This window comes from Psittacula echo (genome assembly GCF_963264785.1).
Source record: "Psittacula echo genome assembly, chromosome: 1".
NCBI classification, from domain to species: Eukaryota; Metazoa; Chordata; class Aves; order Psittaciformes; family Psittacidae; genus Psittacula; species Psittacula echo.
This window is the reverse complement of record NC_137735.1, coordinates 9,879,665-9,906,406: the sequence shown is the minus strand read 5'-3', so window position 1 is coordinate 9,906,406 and position 26,742 is coordinate 9,879,665. Positions and strand designations below refer to the sequence as shown.

Genomic DNA, 26,742 nt, shown 5'->3' with positions numbered 1-26,742 from the left:
ATAAACCCTGAAACTGATTAGATTAAAAAATAAACCAAAACCCAAAACTTAGAGATCAAACCATTTTAGTTTCAAATATAAATGCACTGACAATGTCAGAGCAAATTTAAATGCACTGTATTCCAAAGGATCAAGTCACCCATAGAAATTATGACAGTCTGTCAAGGACAACTCCACACTTCACAGCCTATGAACCCCACAGACCAGTAACAGCAGAGGTGGGATGCTCACAATCCCTCCAAATTGCCTATGAACATGTATGAACAAACATCAAGGTACCACTTCTCAATCTCACCTCCAGTATGGAAAAGACCATACCTAAAGAACAAACTTCCATTTACCGTTCATCAAGAGGCTGAAAGTGGAATGTTTAAAGAGCGGAGTAGGAAAAGATTCTATACAGTTTTTAACCACAAGGCATCTAAATGTGGAGATTAGACTTACTGGAATTAAACAAGTAAACAGAGAAGTCTTGGGTTTTTTTTTTAATCAAGGAAATGCCCTAAGAAACTGAAATGCTAAAAATCAAGCTTATGAATTATCAGATTATGCTTTACATTTTCCTCTGTGTAAACAGATCTTAGGGATTTATAAAAGAGTTCTGCAAAAAGGGCTGCAAAACAAAAATCTTCTAGTACAACTTCTTCATTCACCAGAACTGATTAAACCTTAATAACCGCTCATACCTAAGCTCTTATACATCCTGATGTGGCGATTTGGAGACAAGATGTTCTTACTGAAGCAAGGGCAAACCAGAAGTGAATAGCATATCAGTTTTGCTTTCCACACTGGAATAAAGCATTAGTATGTGCTTTATATATTACAGTAAGATTATAAAAATCACAAAAAGAAGGATGAAGAGGCTGGGTAACAGAGTGCATCACCACTTGGCAACAAAGCCACAAGGTGAACTTAATGTTTCTTGACAAATTCATGATTAATATACCTATAACTCTGGAGATCCTACAGCAAATGTCCCATAAGAAAAAAATACCCTATTATTATGAGACTTGTTGGTTGAGATTGTTGAGACGGAACTAACCTGAATATTCATAACTAGACGCATGAATAATTTCCAAATAATTCAGAAATTGCTACAGTGATTAGAGAGTGTGCAGGCATTATGCTGGAACCAGCAAGTTTGATATGTAAGCAGTACAAACAATGTTGATGGGTGTGTTATCAGTCTGAGCTACAAGAGAGTGAATCAAAGTACACAAATGAGGTGCAGGACTGGAGGTTTCAATTAGACTTGAATAAGGCAAATGAATGCAGCAGAGATGTTGAATTTTTCATTAATTTCTCTTTCACGTTCAGCTGAGGCTTTTCCAGGTGGCACCCCCAGTTCTTCTACAGGACTTCCCACTTCAGATGGGGAAAGGAGGGAAGGATGGAAATCTGAACAAATTATGAGAACAATTTAGTCTCTTGACACAACAGAATTGGACAGAATTTCAAAATCCTGTATGCAGGTGGAAACAAGTATCTTTGGAGAATGCAAGCCTCAGTATTAATTTTGACATAAACCTTCCATGTAAGATTTTACAGTGCACTTGCACATAAAACCAGCTTTGAAACACGAGCCTCACATATGTATCATCATTCCATTTCCAAATTAGACAGCTAACATCTAGGCTTATTCAAATTCAGAAACTTCTTTCCATGGCGGTTAATCATGCATTTGTAAATCCTTCAGGCAGATGAAAACTTTAGGAAGACAAAGTGGTTTATACCCTCTTTTATCCACCATACACTGAAGATTACAGGACAGTGTTTAAAATGCATGCCCTGTATAAAGGACATTAACACTATTTCATAGCAGTCTTAGAAGCAACAGGAAGATAAAGTCCATCCCATTACACAGTTAACAAACCCAAGAGCGTTCTCTTTTCTTCTCTCAGAATGCTTTTGACAACTTTCATCTACACATGAAAGACCCAATCTATGGATAAGTGTTACTGGAATTAATTTCCTGTATCAGATTGTTGTTTGTTCCATATTAGGAAATAGTATGTCAAGAAACCCCCATGAACTCTATTTTAAGAGCAGCTCATTTCTGTTTTTCTTTTTCCCAGGGGAGTGTGAATGTGCTTCCCACCCAAAAATTATGCTGTCGTGTTTCCTACTTCTGGGTAAACCTCAAGGGTCACGCACACTCACACGGTAACAGATGAAACACCAGGAGAAAACCATCTTCTTTATCATGCTGTCTCCCTTGTCGGGCAAGTACTGCACAACTGAATATGGCTGTATAAAGTAACATTATGCAAACCAGGACTTATCTTCCAGCTGAAGATTCTCACTGTTTCCACCAGACAGGGGCAAAAAGATGTCATTTACTTTGCCCTACAGGGTTTCAGAATTACATCTGGGAATAAACGCAGTAGTCCAGGTTTTCCAGTCACTGTACATTGTGCAAACACAGTGTTTAATGGCCATTTTAGTAAAGTTATTTTCAGACTTTCAAACACAATTGCCTATAGCAGCCCAGACTTTAACATTCCAGGAATTATGGCCACTTTTTCAGTTTCAGCTAGGCCTATTTCTTAATTTCTTAACTAGGATCATTCTAGTCACCAGACAGATATGTTATTCAGCTGAAGATTCATCAGAATAGAGGCGAATGCACAAAACACAAAAGGATGTCCACAAACCATGGCAAAAAGATTCTATTTGTGTTTCAGGAAGCCAGGGACTAATCCAAGCCTGATACTTGCTCAAGTACTAGAATGGCTGTAGGGCCTCACACACCACAATGTAGTTAATTGACAGAACAACTCCTGCTCTGCTGTTACAAAGTGGGTTTATTCATAAAGGCTGCTTGCACTGAAGAGGCCAAGCTGGATGCATTTGCATTCTAGGTCTGGTTCCAGCCATCCAGCCCAAGATTCTAGGGCACATACAGCTTTGAGAGAACCAGTCCCAAGCACACAATTCCTCTCTTAAGGTTCAGCCCCAAACATTAAAGACAGAGATGCACACCAAAATACCCAAAGGTGACAACAGTTTAGCATGGCTATAGTGTTTTACAGAACTATACTAAAATCATAATTAAAACCAAAAGAACAAAACTGAAATCATGCTTTTGAGCATTCTGCTCTTAGAATTCAAGTCCCAGTATAAAACATGAAAGGCACATACCCATGTTTCCAGATTAAACTGAACGCTATTCACCCATAAAGACTAACATCTTTAGGCAAGGATTATTTAGTTAACATACACTGGAAGCTTAATAGTAAAAAACCCACAATGTTTCTACATATCTGTATACATATCTATTGCTTGTCTAAATAAACCTCTGCTGACTATCATATTCTCTTTATTATTTTTACTTGGACTCCTATCCAAGCAACTCCTATTCATAGAAGTACTCTTTCAACATTACCAATAGATAGAAAACTTCTAAAAACTCAGCACAACTGTTTATGCTTGCCTAGGAGTAACCAGAGACCTTTCCTCACTGTGTTCTAAAAAAAAAAATCACGCCTAGCGAGCACTGGTCTTATAATCCCAGAAACAGAAATTTAAGTAAAAATAGTGAACATCAAGGATGCATATTTGTGTCAAATCAGCTGAACTCAGACAAGGATCCTGAATAACCCACACCACACTGTCAAAGTACTTCCATTCCTAACTCAAGTTGTAAAATAGAAACCCTACTGCCACTGTTACATTGCTGAAATACGTAAGTACAGTTCTTTCCATTTAATTGAAAGGCTACTGGCGTAAGAAATTGAAAAACACAGGGGTATGTGTGCAGTATTCAAAGCCAGAACTCTAAACACAGCTTTCCCAGTGACTTCCCAAACAGCATGCAGTCGGATACATGCCAGCAAAGTTTCTACCCATGCAAAGTCCAGCTGATCCCAACAAAACCTCAGAAGTTGGTAAGCAGTTCTCTGAGGAGATGGGCAGAATAGCTGTGTGAAATGAAAACAATAATCACTTGCATTAGAGCCATACTGTAGTATTTGTTTTTACAACAGTATTATTTTATATGCAGAAACATCTTCTCTTTAAGACTGTTTCCACATTTTGTAGTATATAATGTTTTCTCAAGAGCACAGTATTGTTTTCAAATTCTTCCTTAACAGCTATTCCCACATTGTATCGGCCACATTGCTGAGCCTACACAACTGTTTCTGTGGTCATGCTGGGAGCTGGATAACAGATCAGGGAGGTAACCTGTAAACAAGTCCCCTCATACAAACCTGGAACTAGATCTGTTCAACAGAAGCTCTTGTCCTGAAGGGATTCTAATAGGATTTAGTATGTCCACACACTCAAATGCATATTAGGCCACAAGCAATTCCCACTTTGTTGTTCAGTAACAAAGCGCCCAATGCAATGCTTATGAAATCTAACAGAAACCCTACAAAACTGTAGTCTGTGGGGTCACATGATAAATGCCATTTACTACCCCATTTTTAACATTAAATATATGCCATTCAACTTCAGCTACCTTGGAGCCAGAAATCAGTAGCTTCAGATTTTAAACGTTTTTTGAAACATCAAAACTTTGTCTACAAGGGCAAAAACTGCCAAACTCAATCAAACCAGTGGCTTAAGTCTCCAAATATCCTGGTTAACCATGGCCAATGTGCTGTCTAACACACACACACTCATTAGCACTGATTTATTGCTTTACACTTTACACCATGAACATAAATTTAAACATTCCTTGCATTACAACTATAAAACGCGTAACCTTACTTTGCACCCAACTGAATTCTTAACTGTAACAATACCTCACAGCAGTAAGTCCCATGGCCTAACAGAGAATGTGACTTTTTACACATAATATGTTTAAAACCCACTCTTCTTAAAATATCCTACAGAAATCCTCTGTGTGATGTAATCCAGATTTTTAAAACTGTTTCTGGTCTTACAGTATCAATTCATTTTACTGTTCTACTTTGATTTATTTTTCTTGTCTGTATTCTGTAAACTTAACTTTCTCTCCTGTCTCATACTTGGCCACGATTTTCCCTCCTATTACTACCAGACCTTACTAAAGAATTTCAGAGATGTAGCAGCTAACAACAAACAGGAAATATTTTAAATTCCCCCTCCCCGCCCATCACCTCATGAGCCTCTGTGAGCATCACTAAAAATCAGACAGGTTTACAAAGATGCGCAATGACACTCAACAGCAATGTATTCCACTGTCATATCCAAATGATGCTTATTAATGAGTCTTATCAATCTTATCCCTGACCTTCCTCTGTGTCTTCCTCAACTCCCTTACTCTCCTCTAAGTAACCTATGCAAGATTTATCTCAAATTTAATTTGTTTCCATTTTCTAGATCTTTCATAATAGGAAGAAAAGAATGGAAACAAAAACCTGGACAGCACATCATCTGGTCACTGTATAGTATCACTTTGTTGCAAACTTGTTGTGTGCAGCTGCTACCATCTCTACCAACTATACCTTAACATTTTTCACAGGGAAGCTAACCTAATCCAACACATTTTGGAAAGGATACATACTTTCTGTTCTCTGGGGGAGCTTTCTGATTCATCCTCCAATGATCAAACTGCATGGCAACACGCATCTTCACTTCATAAGACGGTTTATATTTTATGTGCTTATGAGGCACAGCGCAGCACAAAAAAAAACCCCAAACTCCTAAGAACATTTACTTCAGAAAAAAAGAGTGTCACCAGCTAACATGACAAAATATTAAAAAAGGTTGGCATTATTCTCACATGAGATAATCAAAATGCCAGATCTGAATATGCTGCTGAAAATATAAATTATTCCAATATTGACTGCATCCCCTTCAGAACTAGGCACAGGCCACGCATACAGGGGATGCTATTCTAGACCACACAATGAGAGATGATTTCAGTTTAAGACAACTGAGCAATACTCAGATTAAATTCTGACAGATAATTTAAAAAAACCCCAAACTAAGAAATGCATATAAAGCCAGAAAACTTTTTCTTCTCTCCAGTGTTGAACTGTGTATTTTCAGTTAAGCAAATTACCTAGTTCACCAGAAGGAGGAAACTGCTAAGCTTCCAGTGTCATATTCATTAAGCAAATTAGAAAATAAACTGCTTAACTTTTCAGTAGTTATTTCTATTATTTCTATCAATCCAAAGCAACATCATTATTTACTTGAATGTGACACCTTTTCAGTTACCATGACGAATCCTATGCAATCCAGCTGAAAAAACACACTTTAAGAACAGAAAGTCAAACTAATTAACATGTACAGTTTTCTTACTGCACATTAATACATTCTTCCAAAATACTAGTATTGCTAAAGATGTTCTGCTCATTGGCGTGAGCTTCCAGATGACCTCTGTTCAGTCATCCACTCTCTGGAGACCATTGCCAAACAGTTTCAGACTTTGGATTTTTTGGTTTATTATATGGTATTATCTCTAGTTCACACCTGTTTAACAGTAAATGACATGACAGAATGCCTAAATAATAAAGCAGACGAAATACAATCAAGTCAATATTCATATAACAGTGAACACTCCCTCAAGCTTTAAAGTATTAACTATTATTTAGCAGCTTTTAAAACTATAAATGTCACGCACTTTCCCCAAAAAATTCCATTTTGGGATGTAACTTAGCTAATATTAACAAACATGTGCAAAGTGCCATTTAAGTCACTGATGTTTTGCCTATGCAATTACTTACTGTTCATATTAATAATTATATGAGAATACACCAATTTAAGAGAGTAAAATCTAGCTCTCAGTCTTCTACATTAGTTCTGAAAATATTACAAGATTGTTAAACTTGTGAGTAAAGGAAACAAATCCAGTTCAAGCACACACACAGGGCTAGATACTGCTTTGGCAATTATTTATACCTAAAATCAACAGGAAATTCAGCTAACAGCTGAAGGGAAGTCAATAACACACATTAAGCACAGACAGGAAGGAACCTTTCAAACATCATTAAATTTCTATCCTGTCCCAACCAAACTACTTTCCATGCTTGAACTTCCTCCCAGAAATGAAGCTTTCACCATGAACATTCAGACAATAAAGGCAGAGTTAGAGAATAGGAAAACATTAAGCAGATACTGTATTTCTGCCTTCAATTCTGCTTGTGTAAAAAACATATCCAGTAATGTGCACTACTGATGAAACAACTGCACAAATGAGCATTTACAACTTTCCTCCTGGGTCTGAAATACCTCAGCAGGAATTAAATCATGACTTAACATGCCCTAACAATTGAATAAATTAGAAAAACAACGTAACCTCAGTCAACATGAATCCCCCAATTTGCCAGTTAGCATCCTTCAGTCAGGAAGAAGGCACTAGAACCCTTTTCTTTGTCAAGTCTCCTCTAAACCCACCAATCTTCTATTACATATTACTGCAAACACAAACACAATGCTTACTAAAAATATTATATTATATTCCAAGCTTATTAGATGGACAGAGTCTTACAGCAATATGCAGGAACAGCAGGGCAATAAACAACTTAGTACACAGCATTTTCACCACATCACCCCTTCAGCTTGCATCAACTTGTAATTTTTTATAAACAGCTCAAAGGAGAGTTTGCAGATAAATATGAAGACAATGAAGTAGCTGTGCACATGTTGTGTGCAGCTTCCTTCCAACACACAGAACAGCATGAGAAGAAAACAATACAGGGCTTATTATCAATTCTGTTGAATTATTCTGTGTTGGTTTGGGGTTTCTTAACATAAACATATATCCACTACACAAGATACAATGTAGCACATTACATGAAACGGTATTTAACATCCTTGTCTAACATTTATTATATCCTTTGCTATAAGCATTTATATATCCTAGAATGCAACTAGTCTGTTTGTTCAAGAAACAGACTACCTATGTACCCACTGATATCTGGACACTATCTGGTCAAACTGACTGCATCATCTTTGACTAGCAAGACAGGAATCATGGGAACAAACAGCTATTCTGGGTTAAGGGGTTCAAAACCCAAAGTACTGTGGAAAACTACATTATATTCCCTCCCCCTCCCCTTATATAAGCTAACCAGCTCCATCTTAAAGACAGCCTTATTCCACTACTCCTAAGGGAAGGCAGTTGCAGACTTCTATGCCTCTGTTGCTTAGGAACCATCTTTTCTAATTTCCAGACTAGGTTTATTCTTGGATAGTTTATACCCATTTGTTCTTATACCTCAAGCTTAAGAAGCTCTTTTTATCCACCTGTGTTGCTTCACTCATTCTCACGAAGAACAACCTCTTTCATGCTTTGTTTTCCCAGATCAAACAAGACATTCTGAGTTCACCTTACAGAACAAATTCTCCATTCCCTTTGTCATTCCAGGAATCAGTCCCTGCACCTCTTCCAGTCCAAACACTCTTTCTTACTTGATGCCAGGTGACAGATAGTAGACACAATATTCCAGATAAGCTTTCACCAGTACCAGAAAATGTTAATACCACTTTACTTCTTTAAAGGAAAATATTAGTAGTGCAACAACAGTATCTTTGTCATCCCAAAATCCCATAGTTGCTAACTTTTGATAGGTTAGTCATCCTCAAGTGTTGTAAGAACATTTTATTTTTTTTAATGCTATTAAATATGACTCCTTTTTCTACTGGTCACGTCCTAAGGTCTCGACTTCATTTTGTGCAAAACTACTTTAGTATTGACGACACTTGACATCTGACGAGAAAAAATGAGATTGGCATAAGAAGTAGGAAATCATCAGTGTTTTAATGAAAATACTAAATCTTGAAACTGATCCTTGACACGTTCCACTACTAACATACTTCCAATACATCATCTTCTGGTCATCTAGTTCTATTCATACTCAACACACCCTGTGACCATTCTAAATCAATTTTCACAGAAACATCACTTTAGTTTTTACATGGAATCACATCACACATTATATGATTCCTAAGTTAAAAGAGGTCAGCTCTAACCATGTATCCTCTCCAAGAAGGCAGGTGTCTTACAGAAAGAGATGTTAAATCTCTCCAGCAAAGTCTTCCTCTATTGAGAGCTGTATCACTTCATACCCCATTTTCATCTTACCTCCATATAGAACAGCTTCTCTTTTTAAATTTAAACAGATCTCTGATTATTAAGGTCACATTAGTGATGCAATAACTATTCCAAAACACCTTTTCCATTGTGACTACTTTTGCTGCTTGCCATCCACCCAATACCTTTGTGCTTTGATATCTGATAGCAATTCTTGCATCTAAGTCTCTAGTTACACAAACCACCTATTTCAAAACTCCAGAGTAAATGCTGCATAGTCCCACTGATCTGCACACCCTGCAAGTTCAACTTCATCCTTATGGAAATCATTCTTACAACCTCACTCCAGTAAGATCTATCTGCCAGTGCACATGTGCTCGAAACTGTCTTTGCTCAAAATCAAGACAAACTTTTCATGTAGTCTTTCATCTGTATCCACATCATTTTTAGTGTTACTTCATTGTCCCCATGCTTCGTGACTACACAAGTCTTTTTCAGGTTTTCTGCTTACTCCTGATGCTCCTCTTCAATTTGCTATTAACGTTGTTAGATCTTTCATCTCCACTTTCTTGCATATGAAATAAAATCAAAGATTGCTAAGAGAACAAATACTTTATACACTTGCCAGAACTACCTGCATTTATTGCCATATCAAAAGTTCAGCCATGTCAGAAGTGGCTGAAAGCACCTAATCAAATAAGCCCTGAACACTGCTGTAAAACTGGAATTGCAAGACAATTTGGATACTAAACTAAGATATGGCCTTTGCAATTTGAATGTGCACTTCTGCAGTTACAATTATAAACAGCTTTTCATGACATTCAGAGAGGGGTTTGGGTCTTATTTTGTTGTAGTTGGGCCTTTTTTTGGTTGTGGTTTTTTTTTTTTTTCCCCTCTAAATGATGCATGCCTAAAAAACTATTAAAAAGATTAATGCCACAAGGTCTCCCCAGAGCTAGAAAGAGAAGACAAGTTAAGGCTGCTCCATTTCAGCATCTGTACCTCAGATGTTACATCCAAATGAAAAAGAAAAAAGGCAACCACACAAACTGTATTATCAATATTTTGGTTTGAGAACACACTGCACAGCTATTATAGAATTTGCTTGAAGGAAAAAAAGTATACAGAAACAAGGTTCAAATTTAGGATTACTATAGCAACAGAGAGGAAGGAGGGGAAAATTACCAGATTACTCTCTCAAATCATCAAATCCTTGAAAGAATAAATTTAGCTTTCAGTTTCAGGCAAATTAACTGAATTTATCCTATTCATAAACAATTAACACATCAAATTAAAGATTAAATTGTATAATCCAAAATTGTAGTACAAGTTGGAAATATCAAATTTCAGACTGAATGACCTCACCTTTTCCTGCTACCATTAAGTATTTGGTACCACAACAGGTCTTTAAACTGCTCACTGACAACAAACAGAGCATTATTTAGGAAGATGTCTAATCCTGACTGAAGGTCTGCAACTAAAGAGAAGCATTTGCTTCATTCTTAAGTGACTCCATGAAGTACACTATTGAAATGTGCAATAATTTGCCCCCATTTGACTTGGAGGTATAAGGAATTACTGAAAATATAGTTAACCTATTACAGAACTAAAATATTTCAACAACATATGTGAACACAGTAGTGACTTAATGCCCTGAAAACCTGAGAATGCAGAAACAAGCTTAAGCTCTTTAAAAAGGTGACAGTGTGAAAAATAAACCCATGGCAGGGGGGTTGGAACTAGATTATCTTAAGGTCCTTTCAAACCCTAACTATTCTATGATTCTATGATATCCTAAGTAACCAACTATTCATGTCTTTTCATTATACAATCTTTTACAAGACTGAGGTTGTCTCAATATATGCTTAAAAATAATTAGCATAATGGCTACTATTCCAGTATCAAGCAAGAAATATTATACTTATGTTAATGACTGAATAAAAGAGCAAGAAAAATATTAGCCTCAGGCTTTTGGGGAGAGCAGCTACTTCAGTACTTTAGCCATCTCACATTAAATAGTACCCCAAACCCATTAAACAAGCAGCTGAAGTGGCAAATGCAGCTACAAAGGTTTATTTTTGACATTGTGAGCTTTGCTTGAGGCATGGAGGGGTGTCTCCCCACTCTAATGCTAAGTATTGACATATAAAGACTCTAAGCCTCCAGCAACTTTTCCACCAGCCAGAACATTCAATTAATAAGGCTGCCCTCATAATTTGCAAGACTGCTTAAGTCCTGCTTTTCTGGCTGACATTCAGGTTTTAACCATGCTTCCCAGCCTTCTGTTCACCACTTCTGGCTTTCACTGACCAGCTGCCAAAAAGCTCTTTATTTTCTGGTGGCTGAGCAGGCCAGAGGACAGTTTAAGAGACTACCTTCTTCCAATTTGTGCAGCAAACTGTTCACTGTGTTCTCTGCTCTTGGCTCCTCCCCAAATTGCTACAGTGATGGAAAACTAGAGGATATTGGAAGGACTACCATTCCACAACTGTGAAGCAAGGGTACAGGCATCTTAACTGGGGTTTCCTTGTCCTTGAATCAACAAAGAAAGGAAATGTCCTGGGATCAACAACAAAGACTACACAGATCCAGAAGTGGATGTCCCACTTGTGGAAATTCTTACCTTATGCTGCAATCACAAGCACCCTCTCCTTCCAGGCTAAAGGCAAGAAGCTCAGTCTAAAATGATCCACATAACTCAGCAGTATCCAGGTAACTGCAGGTTCTAAAGTACATTGAAAGTAAAGTGGGAAAACCACATAGGTAGACATTCAGCTGCAAGTAGCAGCAATCAAAGAGAAAAGAACGGCCCTCTCTAACTCCAAGGCACAGAAATCCACCACCTTTCCTTGACACTTAAGACGTAACAGCTTTCCCTTAGATTAATCATATGTATTTTATCTCCCTCTCCATACAAATCATGTACAATCCACATGCTTTGAGAAAACTCTAAAGAATTTACCAACTTTTTACCTAAATCCCTAAATTCATTTCATTTGTACAGTTGAGATCTAAGCAAACATCTAAGATAATTTTTAATCTCTTTTTTATAAATTATATATATATATAGATTAATTTTTAATCTATTTTATTTAATAGTGTACTGCAGATATTTCTGGCCCCTGACACTTTATGAAAAAATAATTTACAAAAATGAACACCATTTTCCTGACACAGAATAGTAGAATAGTTAGGGTTGGAAAGAACCTTGAGATCATCTGCTTCCAACCCCCCTGCCATGGACAGGGACATCTCGCACTAAACGATGTCACCCAAGACTCCATCCAACCTAGCCTTGAACATCTTCATCCTCAATTCACTCACAAAAGATACACAGTTCTTCTGAAATGCTTCCAAGTTATCAAAATTATCAGAATATCTTTGAACACTCACCAGCTAGTAAATTTTACTTTAAAATTTAAGGGAGGAAAGGTTCATGGAACATGATACACCTCACCATATGTACTAGTAGGCTTAAAAATTAGATCCACAGTAAGGAAAGAAAATGGACTTTGGAATCAAAATAGAATCTTGTGCTTTACACTGAATCTGTTATTCAAGTCATATGGAAACTTGAAGTGATATTTAAAAATAAAGCAACACTTTAGTTGTATAGAATTTTACCTAAAAATCATTAAAACCTTTTCAGGAACTGAAAGCACCTAGAGAAAGATGTCAGAACTAATGAAACATGATTTCCCATCAACTCAAGTCTCCTATGCTTCCCTATTTATCCCTTTTTATCCCAAGTCCTCATGTTCCTCCCCCTACATCTTGTTGAGTCCACCCTTGCTCCCACCTTTACCTAAGCACTAGTTCACTGAGGGCTGGCCACGTAAGTGGCAAAATACATGACAAATGGTCCAGAGCTACCCATACACTGACTGGCAGGGAAGTGTCTTAACAGCTACACAGCCAGATGCTCCTGCTCCTCAAAACAAACCAGGTGCCATGCCCTCTCCTAGTGAGGACACAAGTCTAGCCATCAGATTATCCCATTACTGGCACAAACTTCATGTGTTTGAAGTCACCTTTTTCCTGATATATTTAGGTGAATGTAGCAAATAGGTTCAGAATTTGAAGAAAAAAAATAAAAGAAGCCCCTTTAACTTCAGAGTACTTTAAGCTGTGTTGATGCAAGATTACTATGCAAAGCTTGGTTAGACAAGATACTGGTTTTGATTAAAAAACCCACAAGTATACTGCATCTCTGTTAATGCACATAAGCAGCAATGTCTTCTTTTGCTGATTAGACAGAAGGGATGTTTCACATGCATACATACTTTATAAATTTTCATCAATATTTAGTAGTGACAATACCTAAAGAAATTATTTCATCTGTTAAAAGAAAAATAAACTCAAAAGTATACCTTATCCTTCACTTCCCTAGTCACAATGCGGGAACAGTACCTTTACACTCAGGAGTGTATAACAACAACACAACCCCCAAGAAACAACCAACCAAACAAAAAACACCCCTAACAAACTCCCACCAAAACACCACAGAAGATAATCTTTATGGGTTGAGGTTATCCCAAACACTTTCTGGTTTAACCTGGCATTAGGTATAATAAAGCTGAAACAGCATATCAGACCTCTCAAGATTCAAGATCTAAACCAAGACAGAGATAAAAAGCACTAAAAGCACCACAACAAGAATTTAAAGTTTGCACATGCAAAATGAAATCAAAGCTAAACTAAGTTTCGATGGCTGCTAGTCAAACTGCAGGTTTTAAGACAAAGTTGCTTTTACAAATTTACTGATTCCAACCAAAAACCTAGAAGATGTGGGTGTAGCAGTTTGATTTCCCCCCAGTCTTCAGTGCATAAATGTACCACAACATTTATCTACTCATTTGATGTGAAAGTAAAGATACCACAAAATGTTACTGATTAACTGCATTTACTGCTTGCTGTTCCCATGACCCCTTTTCAGCAATTCAATTAGGTATATGGAAGAACAAGAAAATCTCGGAACTCTGAAATATTTTACTCCCTACTTTTTCAGTTTCATGAGTCAAGATGTGAAAACCATACATAGCACATGGTTTGAAAAAAAAAACCCTCAATAATTTAAAAAGACAAAGCCCAATACATTAGTCAATTAAAAATGCAAAGGAATAATTGATTAGCGTGAACAACACAAACTCCAGACCTCAGTTTTAAAGAGTAGCTCTTAATATCCTAGTTTTAAAATTGAACTGAGTTGTGCTTTCACGTATGTTGATTTTTAATTCATCTGCAGAAAACACACTCAAATAAGCGCTAGTGTAAAACTCTTTTGGTGTCCCACTCAGTAACACAACTGATCTGAGGTTACAAGGTTGATCTTTCACTGAATAATAACTGCATCCAAAAGAGCAGGCAGGGATCATTTATCAAAATGCAATCTACCCAGCAAGGTCAAAAGGAGGAAGTTAGGAACGTGCAGAAGTTGTTACTCCTGTTTGGCTACACCTTCAAGGACAACATTTTCAGTTTCTCCTTAACAGGCAAAGAGTCAACCCAGCAAAGGCAGCAAGCATACATGCTGGTCAGCAGCTTGACTGACGGGCAGTAATTATTCACAAGCATCCCTATACTAAAACTTAATTTCCCCTGAAATGATGAACAGTTAGACTCAAAATTCCCCAAAGTAGCAGCAACACTTCACATGACTGCTGGTTAGAATGTTAAACCAGAGCCCTCATGACAAATGACATCACCTCAGCCTATACCTGATTTGAAAAGCAGTAGTTCCAACAAGGGTGTTTCCTGGAGTCTCTGCCCCTACAGCTTCTGCAAGGACTAACCACTAAAATTTCTGACCCAACAAGACCACAGCAAACAATGTCCTCTGACTAAGTAAGACAGAAACCAATTATTTGTTTCAGTTTGACTAAAGATTACAAAGATTATTCTCAATAAACAACAGATATTTAATGAGATGGTAACAAGTTATCATAAAGTTATGTTGAACATTGAAAAATACTACTCTAGAACCCTGTCATTGTACATGCAATACTTTAAAGTGGTAAGAAAAGTAACTAGAGAGGAGGGTAATATGAAAGTGAAAATTATCATAGATCAAAATATCTGTATAACCAGTCCTCTTCTGCCTCTGATGAAAAGAAGGTTTCCTCAGGAAATTCACTTGTTTACATGATTCACACTTTACATCTTTCTTTACCAACAGGTTTGTACAGCTACTGTTCTCAGCCCTACCAAAAAGGAGTATTTTTGAAGAGAAATGCTGGAGAAGTGGCACGAGTAGGTAATGTTTTCCTACTCCCCTGAGAAGGCTGATTAAATTATATGAATGAAAATCGCAAAGCTCAGGTAATCTAGGAACCTGTACCTGTTTTAAAAAATACCTGCTTTTGAATCTGTTAACATCGGAAATGTATAATTTAACACAAACATTTTAGACAAGTTCCTCAGCAGATGTCAAATGACCTGCACAAAAGAATCAGCAGTTTAAACTTGCATTTGCTGAATTAAACACTGCTCACAATCAGTTTTTAAATATAAAGCACCTGCCATTCTAAAAGTGTCTAATAATTGGTTACAGCATGAATTACTGATACAATGCTATTTCAGACATGCAGCACAGTCCAAGAGTAAATTCTACTTCAAAAGCCATCAAAATCAGAAATGTAATGTTATTTTTTACTCCAAGTTCTCATGCTCCAGGTGTCCTCCATGCACAACAGAAGCAACACTTCTCTGAGATGCTTTCCTTCATAGAAGTACAGGTCAAGTTTTGTTACTATGAAATTTTCCCTCAAAGCAGGACTGGCTCATTGGCATAGCAACAGTTTGGGATTTACAAACTACTCACTATCCACCACTGCTCCAGTTTGTAAATAATTAAAAAAAATATTTCTACAACTCAGAAAAGCTGTGGGTACAAGATTTACTGTTCAGCCTCCTCGGAGTTAGAAAGCACTTGGCACATATACGTTGCTATGCTTAGTAGCAATCACCATGCTAAGCACCCTTCTCCTAGTCTGAAAGCTCCAGTTGTAATATTTCATTCTATTTATTAACAAAATTGCCTACTTCAAAGTTCAGCTTTTTTCTCCTATAGCAAATCACAGAACGTTGACTGTGGAGTTTCACTAAAAGCACTTCATACTGCGAGGCTACCCTTCAAAATCTGGGACTTGAATAGGGCAGAAATAGCTTGAGCCACACTCCTGTGAAAGTGTCTCAGTGCTCAAACAGGCTTGCCCACATAATCTCATCAAATGATCCAATTCCATGCAAGAAAAATAACTTTTAATATTGACAGTGAATCTCAAATAACAAGAAAAGTTGAGTCATTTTCTGCTGGAGACATCTAGAATAGATCTGTTACAGAAAAATACCGATTCAGTAATGCTCTTCTTCATTCTGCAGCATTAGTGAACTATACTGTAATGAACTCACTAGCAAAACATGCTGCCTCAAAACTCTCCTAAGAACATCACCAAGTTTAAGCTCTGTAATTGAAGCAAACTACACAGATCATTATGTTCACTTAAGACTACTTTCATGTGATCACATCAAATCTGCTTACTGAATATAAAAAATCACCATTACCACCTGCTCCAGAAGTCCAGTTCATAGTTGCATTTTTTTTTCCTCACTTATTATACAACAGCTCTAGAAAGAGTACTTCCTTATTGAGGTACAGAGTTGTTACATCAATAAATATAAGAAGAAATGGAAGCCTATTTTAGAAATTATTTGTATTTTTAAACCAAATTCTTTTGTTATATAGAAAACAACAAATTTGTGGCAGTTAAGAACTCCCAAGTATTCTGTTAACACATCCAGTCACATTACAAACCCAGAGCTGTAAATAGCCAGTGTGCATGAAGATACCTGTAGCTTTCAGCAAAGCATACAGAAATTATCTAGCAGTAGCTGCAGTTTGAGAATTCATAAACTGAAGGGAGACACGGTTTGTAAAGCTCCATATCAGACATAAATCATTAAGCAAGAAAACAGAATGTTTTTGGTGTACGATAACATTATGACCTATAGCAACTTTCCAAAAAGCAGAGAATAAAACAAAACCAGCAACAAGCTCACGCCACTGAGCTACAGCAGTATCTCATAAAAGATTCAAACCCAGTGCTATTCCTAGCCCCCTATCTCAGTATATTTTTCCAGCTTGACTGGATTTTCCCCCTTCCTAATTGCTAGTTTTAACTAAAGCCAATGTAGATTAAGAATCAGCCTTAAAAGCAGCATGGATTACGTGCAGAAGGACAGGTAACATTCTGAATCAAAAGCAGGCACCGGAAATACTAAAACAGAGATACCCCTTCCAGCAGAAGAAACAAAACAGCTGCCCGTTCGCTACTACTGGTACCCTGCCAATCAGTAACACCGCACAAACACACCGCATCTCCTTCTTCATTCCTGCGTCCTCTGCGGGCGATTATTTGGACGCTCCAATGCCCGCATTTCGCTAACCGTAATCAGGTCGTCACCTCGCAGCCTAGAGGAAGGGGCAGATGAAGCAGGAGGGCGGTGGGAAAGGGCCCGCAGACGCATCGCTTGGGTGCAATGAAGACTTAAACGCCGAGCGGCAGCTTCCTGCGGCGGAGAGGGCAGCAGGAGCATCGCACCGCGCTCACCGCGGCAGGGCCCGTAGCTCCTGAGGGAGTGCTGACACGAACCTGCCCCTCCGACCCCACCGCCCCGTCCAGCTCAGCAGCTGGGGACTCCCTCCTTGTGCCCCCCACCACCCCACAGTGCCGACATTCCCCTTACCAGCCGCTCGCTGCAGGCACCGTGCGAGCTGCAGGCTGCTGGGTTTTCCACACACACACCCCCCACACCCGAGAGCTGGTTGTTTCCCAGACAGAGACACCCCCCGCCCCCCTCCTCCCCACCGCCCCGGGCTAAACAAGCTGGTTCCAGCCTCAGCGCCCCCGCCTCCCTCCACCTCCCCTCCGCAGAGCCCGCCTCTCCTCACAGCCTGCCCGCCACCCACGGCTGCACCTACCCCGCTCCCGCAGATCGTTAATGGCTGTGCCCCTCTGCTTCCCCCCGACCGCTACCGGCTGCGTCCCTCCTGCGCCTCCGCCAGCGGCACTCACCCGAGGGCAGAAGAGAAAGGGCAGCAGCGGGAAGAGGGGCCGCTGCACCCGGTGCCCCTGCCGAGGCTGTCGCTATCCCCGCCCCGCTGCGCTCCCTCCTCTTCCTCCTCCCCCACCGTCGCCACCGAGCGGCCCCCCTCCCTCACAGGGTGCGGCTTCCCGAGCCTGCAGGCCAACAACCGAGCTGCCCATTGGAGGGCGTACGCTCAGCGACTAAGGGGCTCTGCTATTGGTGGAGGCAGGTGGGTGGGAGGAGCGCGAGGGGTACGGCAGGGGCGGTGGCTGGAGGAGAGGGAAACCGCGGTCGGGGCTGTGCCTCATGGATCGCGATAGTCGCGCACGACTGACACCCCCCGACATACGGGTTTCTTGTGGAGCGGGATCCCTTCAGAAAGAAGCAGCGGGTCGTCCGGGAAGCTTATCTTACAGCAGACTGAGAGATAGGAGGAGAAATCAAGTAATTGCCCAGGAAGCGTTATGATGAAGGGTTCTTTAACACAGAGAGGTGGCGGTATCTAATCGCTGGAAGCTCAGGGCCAGTCGAGATCGATCCAGACGTGCAGATACCCAGCGATAGTAGTCAGGCGTGAGAACTGCGTTGGTGAGGGTTAGAGACACCTGTCAGAACTGAAGGTATTTAAGTCAGTCGAGTATCCTCCGGATATTAAGTTCCAGTCTAACGAGAAGTTGTGTATCTGATTCAGGAAGTGTGTGGATATATTGTATAGCATGCATATAGGAGGCCTGATTAGATCTTTATCAATCACTCCCTTAGATCTTCTAAAGCCCTTGAAGAGCTGTGTGGGTAGTATAACCCCACAGTGTGTTAGGCACTGCAAATAAAGCAACAACTGTAAAGTTCACTTCTATTAGCTACCTTTTTCCCCCTGTATGTTTTTACTGTCATTTCTATATCATTTTAATACTGCTGGTTTACACTTTTTTTTTGGAAACTTGTATAGAATAGTGTGTAGAAAATAGTGTCTGCCTCAGGTCACATGAAGAGTTGGTGATTTCAGAATCACTAAAATTCTCTTTTATATTTAGCTCTAACACCCAAGTTAACCGTACACTCAGTAGAAAAACAGACTCCTGCAAGCAAAATATGATGGGTACCTTCAGGAGGCATGAACATCTCTCGCTTGTAATGTGGGAGGAATCTAGCCTGCTCCAACCACCTCCACTGAGGAAACATGCTCTGATTACCTAATTCACGCTCTCTGGCAATTAATCTTCATTTCTTCACTGTTTAGAATGGAAAAATAGGCCATAGAGATGTGTGTAAATTCAACCACCAAAACACCGGTGAAGTGCTGACACAATGATTATAGTATGTCTGACAAAAAACCAATGCTGGACATAGATCTGCCTAATCTCAAACTTGCCACAACCAGACACATGTTAGTGTAATTACTCATAATTAGCAGATCATGTCTGAATTTTTTTTTTGGTAAGAACTGTTGCTGTAGACCTGAAACATTAAAGTCACTTCATCTGTCTAGTGCCGCATGCCGTTAAGCCCAGTAGATATGTTTATGTACCAGAGAGCATTCTTCTGCCTTTGTTCAAAGTCTGCTCAAGGAGGTACAGGGTCTACTGCAGGGTCCAGCCACCAGCCTCACACCTTGCATTCCCCTTGGCACGCTGATGACTACCTGCCAAAACTCTCCTTCGTCTTGTCACCTCACTTACCTTTCTTTCCTAGCCATAGCATTCAAAGTATGAATCTCTTTCTTCTTGTCTGGTAAAGTAAATGGGAGAATGGATCCATGTTGAAACTAATTAATCAAAAAAATGCTGCTTTGTTGTAAAATGCATGGGTCTCTTCAGTTCAGTGCGTGGCTGCAAGACCAGCAGTGCCAGGAAGGAGGGGGATATTAAGGACAGCAGCAGTGTCCCAGGACCAGGGGAGGGCAGGGGCATTTCTTGCACTAGCAGTGCTGGATTAGAGTGTTTGTGTAACTACCGGGTTCGGTGTCACAAGCACCTTAGGCTGATCAAATGATGTATTTTGTCATCCCACCTGATTGCTCTAGTGAAGTGCTGCAGACAAGTGCTGTTTCTGCTGTCTCACTTTATGACTGCCCACAGTTCCTCCCGCCTTCCCCTTGCATCTGACATCATACCCCACAACCATGAGGCCAGAGATGTTGTTTCACCCGGCTAACCTGGTGGAAAAGCAGAGGGGTGAGAAAGGGGTGAGGCCAGCTTTCTGCTGGATCTGCCAACTCCACCAACTCACTCTGCAGCCCAAGACTACTGAAGCAGATGCATGATGATGTTAACCTTGCCTGTTCAGTTTTTGGCCTGAGCTTCCTGGACTTCCTCTACCCAGCTGCAGGAACAGTAAGGCTGGAGTGAAGGCCAAGGTAGGATTACATGGGTAGAAACAGAGGGGAGGACATGTACACCCTGACAGGTACTAAAGCAGTTCACTGTGTGCAGAAACAAGGCATCAAGGACAATCTGAAAAAGCACTTGTGTGTTATTTAAGACATGAAGAACTTGTCTGTTAGCTCTTACCAGCGTGGTGCTATTTGGTCAGTATAGGTGTTCAGCTTGCTGACTGCTCCACGGGAAGTTGTTTTTCTCAGCAGGCTCTGGGCTCAACTCACATCATACAATCTCAAGTAAGAGGGTCAATACCAGTGTATTTATTTATACATTATTTTAGTTTGATTTTACCAGGTATCAGAAAAATAAGACTGTACAATTATTTTTACACAACTGACCTCTTTACCTGGCTTTAGCACTCCTTGATGACCAAACTGTTTACAGCTACCTGTGAGAAGCACAGCACTAGGCATATGTCACATCTGTCACATCTGTCACATCATGACATTTATCTTTTCCTTTATATGTGGTGCACTCATTCCACACAAGCAGTTCCAGGTCAGTTTTGTTACCTACAGACTAGGAATGACAGTATCATAGAATCACAGAATGGTTTGGGTTGGAAAGGACCTTAAGATCATCCAGTTCCAACCCCCCTGCCATGGGCAGGGACATCTCACACCAGACCATGTTGCCCAAGGCTCTGTCCAGCCTGGCCTTGAACACTGCCAGGGATGGAGCATTTACCACTTCTTTGGGCGACCTGTGCCACTGCCTCACCACCATCACAGTGAAGAATTTCTTCCTTATATCTTAACGTGAACTTCTCCTGTTGAAGTTTGAACCCATTACCCCTTGTCTTATCACTACAGTCCCTGATCAAAACAGATCTTTCCCTCTTGGCCTGCCAGAGCCGTGGACAGTCTATTGATCAGTCAGGACTTGCTTCCCAGCTGTGATCATCTGTTTTCATCTCACAGAGACTTTTTACTGCACTTCCCAGACAAAGTTCTGGTTTCTTTAAACAAAACAATGTCACTATGTGATTTCTCTGCTGCTGTTCCCACGGGCCTTCAAAAGGGGGGTCTTGGTGTTGAAACTTCCATGTCAGGTGCCAGCAAAGTCAAAGCCGGTCCTGGAGCAGTTGTACCAGACTTGGAGCGGTGGGATGGTGTGTGTCAGAAAACACAAATTCTCTCTACAAATTACCCTGGAAGTGCTGTGTGTGTCCCTGGTACCCAGGACAGACACTGCTGGTGGTGGCAGAGGTGGGCTTACACGCAGGGAGCGTTACTATGAGTAACTAGTTACTACCAGGGGGGTTGGAACTAGATGATCTTTAAGGTACTTTCCAACTCAAACCATTCTATGATTCTGTGTAAAGGAGAACTTCCCCAGTGCTTTGAAACTAGTATGTGGGAACAATCTTTAATGTACATATATATATGTATATACACATGAGAAACATTTGATGGAACAACCACATGAAAGATAAATGGATTCTGATCTGCTTTCATCTCCCTCCACAACCAAACAAAAACACATCTGAGGATTATTTGAGGTGAAAAACATAAAAATGAAGAGAACTGAAGCAGCAGGTGGGAAAGGGCGGAGCAGCTGGAACAGGCTGACACTAAATGTTGCCAGGTTTTATACACTGTTCAGCTGACAGGCCACTTCGGCTTTACGATTGAAAAATATTGACTTTATACTCAGGGGGAGGTAGGGAAATTATTCTGCACAATTGAGATTAAACGTAAATCCTGCTTCATGGTTCAAGCTTGTTAATAACAGGTTCAATTAAACACACCAAAGGTGCAACAATTGCTTCAGCCAAAAGGAACTCAAGCAACCAACTCTGTTTTAACATTACAACACCCTGCGGAGGTTTGGGTTGGCTTTTCTAAAACCCTTTTCCAAGTAAAGCTGATTCTTTTAATTGCTGTATGGATGACTTCCTGAGCATCACGTACCTTTAAGACGTATGTTTTCTGGGAGCTGCTTCTGTAGCAATTCCAGTGTCAGGACAGCTGCTGAGATTTTTAGCTGCTCCCTAATGACACCCTCATCCTTCAGAGGAGAAGGAAAAGTGCCTTTAACAGAAGTTAGAACTTTTGAACTAACTTTAGAACTGAAAACAGCCCCAGGAGAAAGAAACAAAGAAGGGAAAAAGAAAACAAGATACCCAGGCAAGTTCAAAGTAATGACGAGTGCTGAGAAATGTAAGAAAAATATTCTAAAGTATTTAATATTTTAATTATTGCTATATACAAGAGAAAAGTAAGTAATCTTGGGAGAAGCTTTGTAATCTTAGAATATCATGTTTTGAATTCCTTTAAGTTGCGTTTAATTTTTAAAGGCACATTTCAGGAGTACTCCCGTGGTTGGGCTGTGGCTGGAACTTCACTGAAAAAGTAAATAAAGAATGAATGTTAGTGCAGTGCAAATTAATAACCACTGGAGCCTGAAGCAGACAGCTTGTGAGGCCACACCTCGCATCTTTCTTCTTCAGCCTGGAATAAAACCCTTCAATAAGTTTACGTGGAACAGGCCCTTCTGTTTCCCGTGGGCTGTTGCAGACCTTCCAGATCATCTTGTAAATCACCAGCTTCCGTACTGGCACAAGGCTCAGTCCGTGCAAAAAGCTTTCAAGGTCAGAACTGAAGTGCTCATCAGCCTCCCAGGGCAAGAACAAGCTGTGCCAGGATTGTACAGAGGGGGAGTTAGTGCAAAGTGATTGTTAAAAGGCAGAAGTAGTGACTCAAAGAAGAGTTTGGTGCTTTTCCCTGAGCTTATATATCTAGAAATCTAACCCTGCAAGCAATTATTACTGTTGTTTCTGTGCAAACCAGCTCCAGTAGAGATAGGTGTGAGTAAAACAATGTTAAAAATGAGTCTTTGAGATCCCTATGATTACACACCCATTAAGGCTATGTCATGAACCCAAGAGTTTGGGGTCACCCACTTCCCTAGTAAGGAGATGCTGTAAGGAAAGCGGTGCAGGTGAGGGGTAGCAGAGACTATCCTATGATTAAACATGGAGGAATGGAAGTCCTGAAGGAATAGATTTTGGGGTTGGCTATACTATGAGGCTTACTACACACCCCAAGCCCACACTTCATCTGATTTTAACATGAGCTCAAATGCTACCTGATGCAAAAGTTTTAGTAGCATTTGTTATTTGGGACTTCAGTTCTCTGAGTATTTATAGTAAAAGTACTATGAGCTCTCGTCTTTAAGAGACTGTAATCACAGTTATCTCAGGCACTCCCATTGCTAGATAATAACTTTCTTGACATCGAGGAGTTGGCTGTTTAGTAACAGAAACTATTGCAACATCATGAGATTTCCTGCTAGAAGTATTTCATGTTCAGACCAACTTAACTGTTTCATGTTCAGACTAACTTTAATACCGCACCATGTAGATAATTTAGGCAGTGCTCAAATGTCCACTATGTAAATTCTACCTCAAAGTATATTTTAAGAATAATTTAAATGCATTAGTATAAAAATCATTTTATTATCATCTAGATTAAAAGACATTCAAATGAGTAATTTTGCTAAACAACATTGCTACGTATATAAGAAAGAAAAGCCAGAAGACGTCTTACCTTTCAAAGAACTGGTCCATCAAGCTGCCACCTGAAGTTAAGCTTGTCTCCAGCTTCTATCTGAAGTCACTCAAGACTGGTTTCTACCCAGATGACTCGTACATGCCGTATTCCCGTTGCTGGAATCTCTGCGTGGAACAGCCTGACCTGACCAGCAGATGTCCCCAGATTCAAAATAACCAATCACAGTTTCAGAACTCTTTGGCATCCTTTTGAACGTGCCACAGCCCAGCACACCGGAGGCCACCAATACTACTACTTATTTACCAATACGCTACTTATTTACCTTCTTGTAAAACCCGAAGTTCTGAGCAAGGGAATACTTAAATGCTGACACAAAGCACCCTTATTGTAGAAAAATTGTCTGGGTGTTGGTTTACTTGTTACAATACACTGCCTATTGATTGACAGCCCCTCATTAAAACCTTTCTTTTCAGAAGCACTCTTTTTCCCCTGATAAAGCACCACCACCACCACCCCAGCATCACCTGTAACGGTCTTTCTTGGGAGTTTAGATCTAAGAGGCAAGACCTTTCCAAACTAGGATCAATGACTGAGTTGGGTATTGTTAAAACTCACAAACTGCATTTTCTTGGCACACCAAATACTGCTTTTACACTTCTCCACAAACTGTTTTAAAGCTACAGAGCTTGCAGGAGGTAATAGATGCAGAAGGCCTATTTGTGGAGAAGGAAAGAGGAGAGCCAGATTAGCAAGAGGTGTAAAAGACAGACTATGAGCCACACGATCAAGCTGTGCCTTTCCTCTCTACAAACACCAGATATTTAACTGCATCTAATTCTGCACAGAACAGACAAGTGTGCAGGAGCAAGATGACTTGGAAGAGAGAGCATAAACAATTGCAGATTTGTCTGGAATCCTTCTACCTGTTTCTGGAGGGATGAGGGAATTACTCAGCACATCCTTATCTATACCTCCCTACCTTAAACTCTGGAGATGTCTGAGGTGTAAACCTACCAGGCTATCAGCCTACTGTACTTGTACTAACCTGCAGATGTAAACCCACCAGGTTACACAGATGTTTCCGAGTAGGAGGCCTATTTGCTGATGGGGAGCAGGAAGATTCTCTTTCCTCAAGCAAGCTCTTGAAGAACACCTTTGGAGACTTAGATTTCTTGCTCGAACATCTCTGTCCCTCCAAGATGCTCCTTTTATTATGGCTATACTTGCATTGTGTGCATGTAGATAAGGTGGCTGCTGCAGTCCTCAAGCCTGTACTCAAGAAACCTTGATGTAAATGGAAAAAGGTCATTTCCACCCCCAGCCACACATCTGATGACCAAAATGCTCAATTTCTGATAGTGTTGCTTACACGAAGATTTGCCTCTTGAGGGGTTTGGAAACTAATTCATGTAACTTCACAGCCAGAAGAATACAGCACTAGTCAACACAACTGCAAAAGCATGAGCCCCCCCCCCTTCCCCCCCCCCCCCCCCCCGAAGTTAAAGACAACTGCACAGAATTAGGTGAACTGGCACTGAAAGTTTATCCACTTCAGAAATATATACATTTATATAAAAATATGATATTAACACAAAAATGTACATATTTGCAAATCTTGTATTACCCAGGTAGACAGTGTTATGTTTTATAGGTATTGGATTACAGAAGTACTTTTACAGTTTAAAAATCCTAAGAGTATATAATTGCCAAAAAGAAGTAAATATCTGAGCAGGGCCCCAGACATAGTGTGAGTGTGACTGTCACAACACTGTGAAGTCAGTTATTCCCAGAGAAAAATCTACTCTGTAAGCAGTAGGTGTAAATACCGCAAGAAACTAGAACTTGCTTTGAGATCCATATATTGATATGCTGAAGCCAGTTTTTAAATGCTTTGTTGGCTGAGCCTTCTTTACAGAGTGGATTCATATGACAGTATGAACCACAGGAATTCTCCTTTAAAATAGAGGTAATTAGAAACAAAATATCCAATATTACCACCAGAATCTGACATTTAAGTACTGCATATTCTTTACACACATAAAACCTATTACAGCAAGAACAGAGATCAAAAGGCTGATATTGTGTATATCTGTGTCACTTGAAAAAGGCAGAGGCAGAGTTTCTTGCCTTGCTTCCTATGTTTGGTCCTAATATTGCATCTGTTCATTAAGGAAAATCCCTTAAGGATTAACTCCTGGTTTACTGTTTTCATAAACAGAAAATTCTTGTTCTGTAATGGTTTTGTTCATGTTTTCAAAGCTGTGACCATCTAACTGCAACAAGATTAAAACTGACGTGAAAAGGTAACAGAAAAAGTGAAGTTTGTGGGTACAGATTCAGCTGACAGAAACTAGATTCCTTCTTCTGCTTCAGGAGTGACAGAATTACAAGTCTTGTAAACATTATTAGAGTACAAGGCCACAATAACTTTGAATCAAAGTTACTTAACAGGCCATTAAAATAAATTTATTCTTCTTATTAAAATTTAGGAATAGGGTAATTTTGGCATAAATATCAAGCCCTTGGTTTTAGGATACCTGTCCCAAAAAGATTACAGAATGAGTATCACAAGCACCCTGATAATGCCTATCACTGATTGCTTGATAGTATGTTAAAAACAGATTTTATCTGCATGCAACTACAAACAGAAATTTTAATAATGGAAAAATTCTTGGTGATTTACAAACAGCAGACTAGGGCAGTGTGTTTGCCCTAGAACAGCACAGAATGCAGTGGGCTCACAACCTGAGCCCAAGAGACTGACCACAATTTGGGGTGTTCAAAAGACTCC

At 39.8% G+C, this 26,742-nt stretch overlaps 1 protein-coding gene across 7 annotated transcripts in view; it reads right to left on the bottom strand.

Moving 5' to 3' along the window:
• The window catches only part of ADD1 (adducin 1), a 59,557-nt gene extending 41,394 nt beyond the window's left edge, over window positions 1–18,163 (bottom strand). For 2 of the 7 annotated variants that reach the window (XM_080618736.1, XM_080618737.1), the window contains exon 1: window positions 17,949–18,146. The gene's annotated coding sequence lies outside the window, so the exon portion shown is untranslated. Of the gene's footprint in view, window positions 1–17,948 lie in introns of all 7 variants that reach the window. The other 5 variants (XM_080618735.1, XM_080618740.1, XM_080618739.1 and 2 more) reach the window with 5 other exon arrangements.
• Window positions 18,164–26,742: the final 8,579 nt, after the last annotated feature.